We start from the raw sequence: 13,431 nt of genomic DNA, 5'->3' as shown, positions 1-13,431 counted from the left end.
ACTCTTGTCCGGATGTCCTAGCGTACTCCAGTCCTTGCCTTTGCAACTTTTCCAAATGGTGCCTCTCCGTCATCCAGTCAGCAAACCTTTATCTCAGGCTGATGATGTGTTGCTATCCAGGCATCTCTGGCTGCTCAGAGATTAACCTAGCCCAGTACACATCCTGGAGAATGCCCTGCTGTCGCTGGGAAACAAATAAGCAATAGCTACAATGTGTATGTTACAATGTGTACAATGTTGCAGGCAGTAACAGAAGGACACTTATAGAAGAGAAGTGGCACAAGAAGAAGAAATTTATGACTCCAAGGGAGGTGGGGACAGAGAAGTTTTCTCAAAAGGGGTATTATCTGAGCTGAGTTTCTAAGAAGAAATAGAAATTGATCACCCAGATAAGAGGCAGAATGACTGAAGAATCTGTGTGTACACAGACACAGAAGGGAGCAGCAGTCCAGGCAGGCAGGCAACTACAAGTGTTGAAGGCTTTCCTGGAGGGCAGAGCAAAGGGGTTGAAAGAAGATGGGGCAGATTCCATGGCCTGATGGGGAAGGAGTCTGCTACTCACAAGACTTTCCCTACATCACTGAAGGATTTCAAACAAGACAGTGCCACGGTCAGACTTGGGTTTTGGAAGGATTACTCTGTAAATAGTGGAGAAAATATTAAGGAAGGAAAACTGATTAGCCAGAACTGAAGGAGGTGAGCCATCGTGAAACAAGGACCTGCATAGGCAGAGGTTACAGATAAGACAGACATTTAGGAGGTCAAGATACGGAACTCAGTGACCGATGGAGTGATTGGTGAGGGAGAAAGAGGCATCAAGCTGACTGGTGGGACTCTGGTTCGGCAACTGGCTCTGTGGTGATGCTCCCACCTCTTGGCTTCTGTTTGGACACATGGGACAACGGTCCACCCTGTTGAAGTCAATGAGCTGCCTTTCTTCACTTACATCCCTCTCTCCAGTGCATGTTTCTTCTCTTATTCAACCAGTGCTTGCCTGGTATTTGGTTCACAGAATATGCTCAATTACTGCTTATAGAATTGGTAAATGAATAAAGAAAACTTAAAGGGAAGAGAGAAAATAAAACCTGGAGGCAGTGCAGGGACAGAGGTTTAGAGAATTAAACAATGTTAAGGTAAGGATGTTTGTGGAGGTTATTTCCTTCAACACATTAATTATACAGATGAGGAAACCAAGGCCCAGAGAGGTAAAAAGACAGGAAGAGTGGGTGGTGGGAAAGTTTGGGGAGGAGAGACAATGCATTCAGTTTGGATTGTATTACATTTGTTTTGCCCATGGTAAATCCAGTTTCTGATATCCAATGTGCTGTTGGAACATAGAGCTCAGGAGAGGGGTCGAGTCTAAACATATAGGTTTGGGATGCAGATCTTATGAAGACCAGGGCAGGAAATGTTACTACTACCTCATGAGAGTAGATGAAGTCAGGAGCCAGGAGGACCAAGGGGAGAGCTCTGATAACCTCAGAGCTAGCATAGAATAGTAGGAAGCAGCACAGCAAGTTACTTATTCTTCCTACACCTCACTCTCCCCCAACTATATGTGTACCTACATTATAGGGTTGTCATGACATTTATTTATTTATCATCTTTATTGGAGTATAATTGCTTTACAATGGTGTGTTAGTTTCTGCTTTATAACAAAGTGAATCCGCTATACGTATACATATATCCTCACATCTCCTCCCTCTTGCATCTCCCTCGCACCCCTCTAGGTGGTCACACAGCACTGAGCTGATCTCCTTGTGCTATGCGGCTGCTTCCCACTAGCTATCTATTTTACATTTGGTAGTATATACATGTCAGTGCTACTCTCTCCCTTCGTCCCAGCTTACCCTTCCCCCTCCCCATGTCCTCAAGTCCATTCTCTATGTCTGTGTCTTTATTACTGTCCTGCCCCTAGGTTCTTCAAAACCATTTTTTTTTTTTAGATTCCATATATATGTGTTAGCATACAGTATTTGTTCTTCTCCTTCTGACTTACTTCACTCTGTATGTCATGACATTTAAATGAATGAATATTTGTCAAGCCCTTAGGGCAGTGCGTGGCAAGAAGTCTATGCAAGTGTGAAAATTAATATATAAACACTAATATTTGATGGTGGAAAGAGGAAAATAGCTCTAAAAAAATAAGTAAACTAGGTATGATAAGAAAGTAAGAGGAAAGCAGGCAGCTGTGAGAACACCAAAATCTAAGGGAAAGAGAGTTTAAAGAATGAGGGAACAATTATATGACAAATGCCAAAGAGAGACTAAAGACAGGAAGGATTGAAATGTCTATCCACTGTGGCAATTGGAAGTTCACTGGTGATTTTAGAGCTGAGGTTCAGGGAGAAGAGGGGTAGGCTCAGGTGTGTGTGGCTTGGTGGGCAGGAAGTGGGAAGGATAATGTGGGAAGTTGGCTCAGAGCAAGGCTGGGCAGAGAAGAGGAGAAACCCTGATCAGGGCGCTGTTAAGCCAGAGCCTGGTCAGGATACACAGGAGCACAGGGCAAGCCCCCCCCTCCTTCCCAGAATCCTCATCTGTACAGTGAAAGAGGACTTGATCTCTACATTTCTACCAGTGATGATGACCTCATCTTTTTCTTTTTTTCTACTAACATTTGATGATGATCAAGTTCTTTTTGATTTAGAAATGGTACCTGGATTCGCTAATGGTATCCTTTTAAAATGTCGTTTTTAGTTTATGGAGATAGATGCTGTCAGGTGTTGGTTTCTTTTTAATTTATAAAAATGTTTTCAATGTAAACTTTCACCTTTGATCTTTGGGAATGTGTTTTCAGTATTCTCCCATTAACAATGAAGCCGACTCCATTGTCTGTGAGAGATGGGGCGATTATTCTCAAAGTCACGAAAGGAGTAACCCAAGATTTTAATTCAGTTTGCTGGCAGCTGGTGAGAATAACTGGGGTGGTGGCAGAAAACTAATTTAGAACTGGGTCTCTAAAGAACTCAGTGTTTATAAATGCAAAATGCCTATCAGTGTAAAATGTCTATTTCTCAAAACAATGTTTTTTTTCTGCCACATTCTCTTTTCCCACAATAGGGTATAACATATCATAAGATTTTTCCTCTGGAGAAATCAGCTTTAAAAAACTTTTTTTTAATCTTTTTGTTTCTCCCTTAGTGATAGAGTGTTTTATAATAGCATCAGTTATATTTTATTAGATTAATGTGGTTATGTATGTACCTAGACAATTTCAAAGCACTCTTGCATGTTTTATTCATCTGATTTTCTCAGCCACTCTTTTCGAATGGCAAAATAGGGGTGACTAGTTCCATTTGAGAGGTAAGAATCGAATGCTAAAAAGACCATGTGACCAACCACGGTCTCACAGAATTGCCCAGGAGCACCTCTTAGACACTCAGTCTGGAGAGAGTGCCCACATGGGGAGTCAGTATGCAAGCGCTGATTAGGTAGTGTCAGTAGATGCCTGGCTTATAACTGGTACTCATAAATCAGTGGGCACTAGGGAAATAAGGGCCCCCCGACATCTCTCTGTGCAGCACTCATCTTTACTGTCAGGGTGTTAGATGCGGTGATTTTAATCTCTTAGTCACTGAAAATTAAGAGAAAACCAAAATAATGCATAAGGTGAGAACGAGGGAAGAGGAGAAGGAAAGAAGAGATAACCTTAGCAGTAGTTAAAAATTTCACAAATGGTGGCTCTAGATGGTGAAAATATTTCTGTAAAGTGCTGACTTCATCATTTTACTAAGCATTTATGGGATAATATCTAAGAAGCATTTTGAGTGCCTTGGAAAATAGTATTAGACAAATGTAAAATAGTGGGCATATAAAAGTGGAAGACAATCTCAGAGATATATTCTCTGAATTAGAAGAAATAAAATTGCTTTATTCATCAAAATGACCAGTATAAAGTGAAGAAAGCAGAGTTTTTTGCTTCTCAGCAGGGTAACCAGTCTGGTTTTCCTAAGGATTAATGTAGTGTAAAGATGTTTACCAGCAATAAAAAAAAGTCTATAGAAATATTGCTTTTGTTCAGCATGAGGGTGAAAGATTGCTAATTTAGTCTCAACAGAAACAATTTAGCTGTCTTTAGGACACATGCTCATATAAGTTTAAGTCATTTACAGTAAGTAAAAAATTCTATGATCAAGTTGTTTACTTTATCAGGATGTCAGATTTAGAGGGTGCCCTGATCTTATCTCAGCAGAATATCTTTTCAGACAGCTTTTTAATATTCTGGACATTATCCTTTGAACCAATTGGTGTCATAATTTCAAAGGATGACAAAATAAAGAATAATCTTTTCTCAATGTTACTATTACCAAAATTCTTATGCCAATTTTAAGATAATGGTACTGTAAGCTTGACTATAAAATACCGTACCATAAACTTGAAAGAAAAACAATTATTTCTTTCCTTTATCCCAAGAAAATAATTTTGAAGAAAAAAAAGCTACATGTCCAAAGATAATTTTAGTTGCATTATTCATGATAGAGATAAAATAACAGAGACAACTTAAATAATAGACAAATAGTTAATAAATAATTGCATGTTGCTATGGTAGGCTATTATGTAACCATTTCTTTTTTTAAGATTTAATTTTATTTATTTTTGGCTGTGTTAGGTCTTCTGTGTGCAGGCTTTCTCTTGTAGCGGCGAGCGGAGCTACTCTTCATTGCGGTGTGAGGGCTTCTCCTTGTGGTGGCTTCTCTTGTTGTGGAGCACTGGTTCTAGGCACGAAGCATGCGGCCTCAGTAGTAGTGGCGCACAGGCTTAGTTGCTCCGCAGCATGTGGATCTTCCCGAACCAGGGATGGAACCTGTGTCTCCTGCGTTGGTGGGCAGATTCTTATCCACTGCACCATCAGGGAAGTCCCTAGTCAACTATTAAAATGATAAATACAATGTTCATGAAAAAACTGAGAAAAATGTTTACAATATAATATTTTGAAAAGTGACAAAGAAGATATGATTATGTCCATAATCATGGATTATGTCCATGTAAAAACTGTATATTTATGTAGATAAAGTGTGATGGGAACATGAAGAACTAGAAACCCTTGATGTAACAATGTATCAGTCAGGATAAGACAGATTATGCATTCCCTATCAGTCACTCAACAAACCTCATTCTATGAAATCAGACTTTGCTCCCTGTAACCACTCAGGGACCCAGACCGAGGAAGGTTCCATCTGTATACCTGCTTCCTCAATTATTTCAACCTCAGCAGAGGAAAGATGTGGTTGCCACTATATCTTAAAGATTCTACACAGGAGTGAAATATTTCACATCTACTTACATTTATTTGGCCAAAGCACATCACATCATCGTACCAAACTTCAAAGGGGGCAAGAAAGCTAATTCCTACCATGTGATCAGAGAGAGAGAATGAGAAATATTTGATGAACAACACTAACGAATCTCACAATGAGATTGGTGGATTTATAGATGCCTTTTCAAATATTTTATAATGTGAAAATAAACGTTAATATACATTTTACACTATCATTACCTCAGATTTCACTTGTGAGCCAGAAATTGGGAGCTGATGATATATACCATATTAATCATTCAAAGAAAGGCTTTTTAACTGGAGATTCTTTAAGATGCACATTCCTTGGATAAAGAAGATGTGGCACATATTTACAACGGAATATTACTCAGCCATAAAAAGAAATGAGATTGAGTTATTTGTAGTGAGGTGGATGGACCTGGAGTCTGTCATACAGAGTGAAGTAAGTCAGAAACAGAAAATCAAATACCGTATGCTAACACATATATATGGAATTTTAAAAAAAGTTCTGATGAACCTAGGGGCAGGACAGGAATAAAGGCACAGACGTAGAGAATGGACTTGAGGACACGGGGAGGGGGAAGGGTAAACTGGGATGAAGTGAGAGAGTGGCATGGATATATGTACACTACCAAATGTAAAACAGATAGCTAGTGGGAAGCAGCTGAATAGCACAGGGAGATCAGCTCGGCGCTTTGTGACCGCCTGGAGGGGTGGGATAGGGAGAGTGGGAGGGAGATACAAGAGGGAGGGGATATGAGGATATATGTATACGTATAGCTGATTCACTTTGTTATACAGCAGAAACTAGCACAACATTGTAAAGCAATTATACTCTAGTAAAGATGTAAAAAAAATGTACATTCTTTTAGTCAAACATTTAAAATGGACTGAGATGATAAACATTTTCATGTTAGGAAATATAGTTTGAAAATATTTTTGGCTTCACATCATGGTAATATGCAATTTGTAAATTATATGGAAGAAAGAAACTTCAGCAAGGCATTCTGTTATAAATATTTATGTGTTGTTAGAAAAATACATCTTTTGCCTATGTACAATGTAACAATTTGCTTACTTCAGCAGGCAATCGGCAATAAAGAGAATACATATCACACTAGCAGGGTTTTAAATATTCTAGTATGTAAACTATGTAGCAGTTTAAAATGAATGAGAGGGAGTGTGATATACAGTAAAGAACACTGTCTTTGGTATCAGGTTCAAACGCTGAACCACCATTTATTATAATATATCATCTTGGGCAATCTTAGCTAACACCTTCCACAAGAGGAATTTAAAATTCTTCCCTTGTATATACTGTTATGAAGTTTATCAGATAACACATGTAAAGCACCTAGAACTGTGGCTAGCACATGGTAGAAAAATAAATGTTCATTTATTTATATTTATATCATTGAATCTTGGGCAACTGAAATTACACAAGACTCCTGCCATACACTAAGGGCAGTGGGCATCTTTTAAATTCCACTCTGTTACGAATAAATACATAGAGATCATACGATCAAGGCACCATTATCTAAATGTTCTTACTGAATGGAGATACAATTCAAATAACATTCCACAATGGGCTTGTCGTTTAACTGATGCTCAACCAGTGTGGGATCTTACCGTTGCTGGTTACAGTGCCATGTGCACACGTGAGCACTTAATAGACAATGATAGAGAAAGACAATGACAGCCAGGCAAACCTTCTGTCTCAGTGATCTATGGACATTATCCTTTGAACCAATTGGTGTCATAATTTCAAAGGATGACAAAATAAAGAATAATCTTTATTAATAATATTAATATTATTATTTATTTATTTTATTATATTTAAATATAATATATTATTATATTTATTTATTTACATTATTAATAATAATAAATGCCTTTCTGGGAGCAAGCCAGGCCAGGGGAACTAAGCCATCCAAAGGCAGCAGGGATTGCCTTAGGAAGTGGATGGACTTGGGCCCCTGTAGCCTTTGCTTTATTCTGTCATGTTAATAGGTGATCATGAACACTGAGATGGCCAGGCTGGCACAGAGCAACTGGAACCAGGTTGGTTTATGAGATTGGCAGATGTCTTCACGTACCTCCGAGGGTCCTTATGGGTTTGAGAATCCACTCACTCTGTATCAGAATGGTTCTTTGCACTCCATCCCATTTCCCCAGTCCCTGCTGGTGGTACTGGTATGGGGTACATAGTCCAAAGACACCGTCCACTGCTAGTTTGGGATCAGTGGCTAAGAGAGATAGCAAACTGGGTTTCATTCCTGCCAGAGGAGCAACTCTGTCCATGGAGTTGTTATAATCGTCCTGAAGCCTCTGCTAAAGATTCTGAGTATACCTATAAACAAACCACATGACTCTCATTGGCTGTGCAGAGGGAAGAGAAACCATTACTGACTTTGCAGTTTCTGGGATCACACTTCATCTTGGGAGGCTCAGCCTCGTTCCTTCCCTTTTGCATAAACAACTGTTATTTTCAAAGCAAAGCTCAAGTCCTCCCCTTCTGACCACTTGAATTCTCCCCAGCCAGCCACCCTTGCCCTACCTAATTGCTCTTACCATTGCTTGTCTCTACTTTGTATACTGTCTGGGTGTGGTCTGTGCACATGGAGTCTTGTGCTGTAAGCTGCCTGTGGGCAGTGATCAGATCTTATAGTCTTTTTTACAGTCTACAGAGGTCTCAGCAAATATTTAGGTATGGAGTAGACATTTACTTAACAATTCACTGCAATTATCTAAGGATACGTTTGGAGAATCTGGCTACAAAAGGTTGAATTTGGCTTTATTCTTCTCCTGTTCTAAGTATTAAGGTCATTATACTTCGTTACTAAACCTAAAAATGGACCTATGTGAAAGTCTCCTAAAAGATGGCAAAGAGGAGTCTAGAAACTATTCTAGTTGCCTTAGGTCTTTTCCTGATCAGAGCATTAACATTATTCCTCCCACCTTCAGACTGTCTCTTAGGACACATATGTGGTCTTAGCTTATGTGAAGATTCATTCTCTTAGTTGGGAAGCATTTAATTACCATCAGGTGGGAGCTCTTTGTTGTTGGGTATGATGTTATTGATACCTTGACAAGCATCTGACTAGCAAAGTTTCTGGCACATCGTAAGCACTCTGACATTTTTCATCAGTGAATTTCTGCTTTGTTTCTATCATTTCTACATTATGAAATATTTTCTCTTAGCCTGTAGGATAATCAAATTGTACCTGAATATTAAAGCCAAGGACAGAATAAGTGCCTACTTAAGGAGCTTTCAATCTTTTCTCTGAATATTCCTGGAAGCTGCCTCCCTGGTTTTAGAAGTTATGTCTAAAATCTGACTCATCGATTTTGCCTTTTTAGACCCCACTCCCTTAAGCCCATAGACCCTGTAATTGTCTGCTGGTGGAGGGCCCCACCTTTTCCCACAAAGAAGGTATTGTCTTCTCCAGACAATATCAACCATCATGTCCTCAGAGAAGGGCAACCTGTTCAGTCCTATGAAAGGAAATATAGTATAAAGAAGGGTCCAGGGAAAGACAGAGTATGGTTCCAGGAAATTTAAAAAGTGGGATTCTGGTGCTGAGCTTCTCCAAAGCTGATTAAAAGGATCTCAGAGAGAACCCCTATAAAGAAAATACATACCTGACTTTTACCTGTTAGCAACAGAGATAGGAGTTTTTATTCCTGTATTGCGAAGCAGAATCACTTAAAAAAGAAAAAGATGGGAAAGTCTTCCACATTTATAAAACTGTTATAAATGGATTTCTCCTACTTTTCTTTTTCAGACATTTCTAAATTCTCCAAAACGAAGTGAGAGTAGCATGGACATATATACACTACCAAATGTAAAATAGATATCTAGTGGGAAGCAGCTGCATAGCACAGGGAGATCAGCTTGGTGCTTTGTGACCACCTGGAGGGGTGGGATAGGGAGGGTGGAAGGGAGGGAGATGCAAGAGGGAAGAGATATGGGGATATATGTATAACTGATTCACTTTGTTATACAGCAGAAGCTAACACAACAAAAAATCTGGCCTTGTTATGACCTTTAAGCTAAATAAAATCTGACTGGAAGATGGATTTATTTTAAAAGAAAGAAATGAGTGAATAGTAATGTTGGTTGTAATTGTCCAGTCCCTTAATTTAAACTGGCTTCATTTTAATACTCCTCTGGTTCAGTGTACCTAGCAGTAGCAGAGAAACAATGGGAACCCATTCAGCAACATTCTCTTACCTTTAAACACACATCCGGCCCAGTGACTGTGGGGTTCCATTGTTGGTGTTACCACTGGCTGGATTAAACCAATGAAAGCCAAAGTTAACTTTTCCAAATGAAGTGGAAATACACAAAGATATAAAGATACTTGGTCATCAGTGATATTCACATATCATTGAAGAAAAGAAATGAGAAGGTATATCCTGTGGCAAAAATGACCACGTCAATGTTCTACACAGTGCTACCATCTTCAAAGTGTTGGCTATTTCCATGAAGTCTTTCACACTGGATTTGACCAGTATTCTTCCAGAAACGATGTGATTGGAAAGCTTGCCATGAATGCTCACTTGAGAGTTTAGAAATCTGTAAAAACAGGGAAGATGATTCATATTAACCTTTGTCTCACTTCATTTATTCATTCACTTAACCGCTTATTCATTCCAGAAAATTTTATTGGCTACTCTTTTTCTCCCCTCTGTTTCTATAAATGAGATGAAAATATTCTTTAGAAAAGGTTAAGACTCCAGGGTTATCCTTTTCCTCTTCTTTTATTCTTCCTTTATAAGGTCATTCTCATACTAAGAAGCCAGTAAAAAGCCAGGAAAACAAAATTCTGGTCCTCCAGTGCAAAGGGCTTTGTCTGGCTTTCCACCCCTACACTAGTGCAAGACAGAGGTGTAGATAAACACTGCAGTGTGAGGGTCCCATTCTTAACTTGATTCTGACTCTCAACTCTGATCAAGCCTTTATCACAATGACCTACTCTTCATTCTCTCTGTGCTGTGATGCCTCAGCTCTGGTACACAGCTCTTGCCAGGTGCTGAGAGCTTTGGTGGAATTTCACACGGTGGTGGTGATTGTGTATACACAGCAAAGCTTCATTTACCAGGCACTTTCATATAATCAGAATTTTGAGGAACTGAAATTTACACAGGTGAAGAAATCCTTCTTTTACTTTTTACTTTGTGTTTTGATGAAAATATTTCTAAAATTTATTATATTCATCTTATTTCTTAAACAATGCATAATGACATAACCTTCTCTTATTGCTCATTCTCATTATAAGCAACTTAGTTACTGCTCAAGTGCTGTAATACATTTTTAATGTCTCCTCCCTATGTTATTCATTATTATGCCTCTTGTCACTGCATCTGTAGCCAGCAGTATTTCCCTTCTCTCTTGTAGCTTTGACCTGACAAACAAGACAACTCATGGTTAGAATTATCTGTAAAATAAGAATCAATATCTTCTGAGGGATTATCTTGAATTCCATCTCACTAGTGAAGTGTACAGGTCATAATGCATAGAAGTCTGTTTGGCCTTTCCAGTTCTTATAATCACATCAGCTGAGACAAAATAATTGCACCCTAATGGGTAACATTAATATCTTTTCTAAGGATTTAAACAGTACTTTACATGGTTGTATCTTGAATTTAATTTATTCTTTGCCTGGGACACAAGATGGCAGAGTAGAAGGATGTGAGCTTACCTCTTCTTACAGAAACACCAAAATCACAACTAACTGCTGAACAACCATTGCCAAAAAAATGCTGGAACCTACCAAGAAAGATACCCTACATCCAAAGACAAAGAGGAAGCCATGAGATGATAGGAGGGATGCAATCATGATAAAATCAAATTCCATACATTCCAGTAGACAACCCACAAACTGGAAAATAATTATACCACAGAAGTTCTCCCACAGGAGTGAAAGTCCTGAGCCCCACATCAGGGTTCTGAGCCTGGGGCTCTGGCAACAGGAGGAGGAGCCCCAGAGAATCTGGCTTTGAAGTCCAGCAGGGTTTGACCACAGGAATTCCACAGGATTGGTGGAAACAGAAACTCCAATCCTGGAGGACACACACAGGGTCTCGTGTGCACCAAGACCCAGGGAGAAAAGTGATGACCTCATAAGAGACTGGGCCAGACTTACCTGCTAGTATTGGAGGGTCACCTGCAGAGGTGGGGGGCAGCTGTGACTCACCATGGGGACAAGGACACTGGCAGAGGTAGTTCTGGAGAGTACTCATTAGTGTGAGCCCTCTTGGAGGCCGCCCTTTTCTCACCAAGACCTGGTCCCATCCAACAGCCTGTAGGCTCCAATGCTGAGATGCCTCAGGCCAAACAGCCAACAGGGTGGGGACACAGCTCCACCCATCAGCAGACAGGCTGCCTAAAGTCTTCCTGAACACACAGCTGCCCAATAAACACATCCTCTGACACAGACCTTCCCACCAGAGGGACAAGACCCAGCTCCACACACCAGTGAGCAGGAACCAGTTCCTCCCTCCAGGAAGCCTGCACAAGCCTCTTAGATGGCCTCATCCACCAGGGGGCGGACAGCAGAAGCAAGAAGAACTGCAACCCTGCAGCCTGTGGAGTGGAGACTGCAATCACAGAAAGTTAGACATAATGAGATGGCAGAGAAATATGTCCAGGTGAAAGAACAAGATAAAACCCCAGAAGAACAACTAAGTAAAGTGGAGATAGGCAATCTACCCGAAAATGAATTCAGAGTCATGATAGTACAGTAAGTCCCCTACATATGAAACTTCAAGTTGCGAACTTTCAAAAATGAGAACGTGCTTTCTCATGTCTAATCACATATGTTAGCTCATGTGTCTGGTGTACATTGTCACATGTGTGCCTCCTCTACAAGTGGTTGTGCTTTTGTGTCCTTACTTTGTGTAGCTTACTAATGAAGACCTGATGGATTTAGAGGCCCAGAGAAAGGATGAAGAGAGACAGAAGGAAGAAGAAGTAACTGAAGAACTGAAGAGATTCACAGCACAGGAAATGGCAAGGGAATTTATTTGAGGAGGCACTGTTAGTTTTTGAGGCACAGGACCCAAATATAGAATGGTACATGAAGGTTGCAGCAGCTGTTTAGAATGCAATCCAGTGCTACCGTGTCATCTATGATGAGAAAAAAAGAGCTACTACCCAGACATCACTGGCTGGTTTTTACAAGAAGTTAGATAGAATTGAATCCAGGAAGGAACCAGAACCTGTGCAATCAATGTCAGGCATGATTGAAATTTCAGCTTGCCCTCCATCTCCAATTGCTGATGATCCTTCAGCTCTACCACTTCCTACCTCCTCTCCCTCCTCCAGTCAGTAACTTTTCTTGCCAGTTCACTCGATGCCAGCCTCTGTACGCCAGCTGTTGTACTGTACTACTGTACTTTTCAAGGTACTGTACTGTAAGATTAAAAATGTTTTCTTTATTTTTTGTGTTTGTTTTTTTATGGATTATTTGTGTGAAAAGTATTATAAACCTATTACAGTACAGTACTATATAGCCAATTGTGTTAGTTGGGTACCTAGGCTAACATTGTTGGACTTACGAACAAATTGGACTTACAAATGTGCTCTTAGAATGAAACTCGTTCATATGTAGGAAACATACTGTAAAGATAATCCAAGATCTTGGAAAAAGAATGAAGGCACAAATGAGAAGATACAAGAAATGTTTAACAAAGATGTTGAAGAACTAAAGAACCAACAAACAGATGAACAATACAATAAATGAAATGGAAAATACACTAGAATGAATCAATAACAGAATAACTGAGGCAGAAGAATGGATAAGTGAGCTGGAAGACAGAATGGTGGAAATCACTGCTGCAGAACAGAATAAAGAAAAAAGAATGAAAAGAAATGAGGACAGTCTAAGAGATCTCCGGGACAACACTAAATGCACCAACATTCACATTATAAGTGTCCCAGAAGGAGAAGAGAGAGAAAAAGTACCTGAGAAAATATCTGAAGAGATAATAGCTGAAAACTTCCCTAACATAGGAAAGGAAACAGTCATCCAAGTCCAGGAAGCACAGAGAGTCCTAGGCAGGATAAACCCAAGGAGAAATGTGCTGAGACACATAGTAATCAAATTGACAAAAATTAAAGACAAAGGAAAAACATTAAAAGCAACAAG

The 13,431-nt window shown here is 39.7% G+C and overlaps 1 long non-coding RNA gene across 2 annotated transcripts in view; it reads right to left on the bottom strand.

Moving 5' to 3' along the window:
- Positions 1-4,552: 4,552 nt before the first annotated feature.
- Positions 4,553-13,431, bottom strand: part of LOC137211654 (uncharacterized) — a 72,795-nt gene continuing 63,916 nt past the window's right edge. For both annotated transcript variants that reach the window (XR_010937175.1, XR_010937174.1), the window contains exons 2-3: positions 9,513-9,857; positions 4,553-4,868 (exon numbers count right to left, since the gene is read on the bottom strand). This is a non-coding gene — a long non-coding RNA (uncharacterized lncRNA). The remainder of the gene's footprint in view (positions 4,869-9,512; positions 9,858-13,431) is intronic.

The sequence above is a fragment of the Pseudorca crassidens genome, chromosome 2 (assembly GCF_039906515.1).
Source record: "Pseudorca crassidens isolate mPseCra1 chromosome 2, mPseCra1.hap1, whole genome shotgun sequence".
NCBI classification, from domain to species: domain Eukaryota; kingdom Metazoa; phylum Chordata; class Mammalia; order Artiodactyla; family Delphinidae; genus Pseudorca; species Pseudorca crassidens.
The sequence above is the reverse complement of the archived record's forward strand: the minus strand, read 5'-3'. Positions and strand labels throughout refer to the sequence as shown.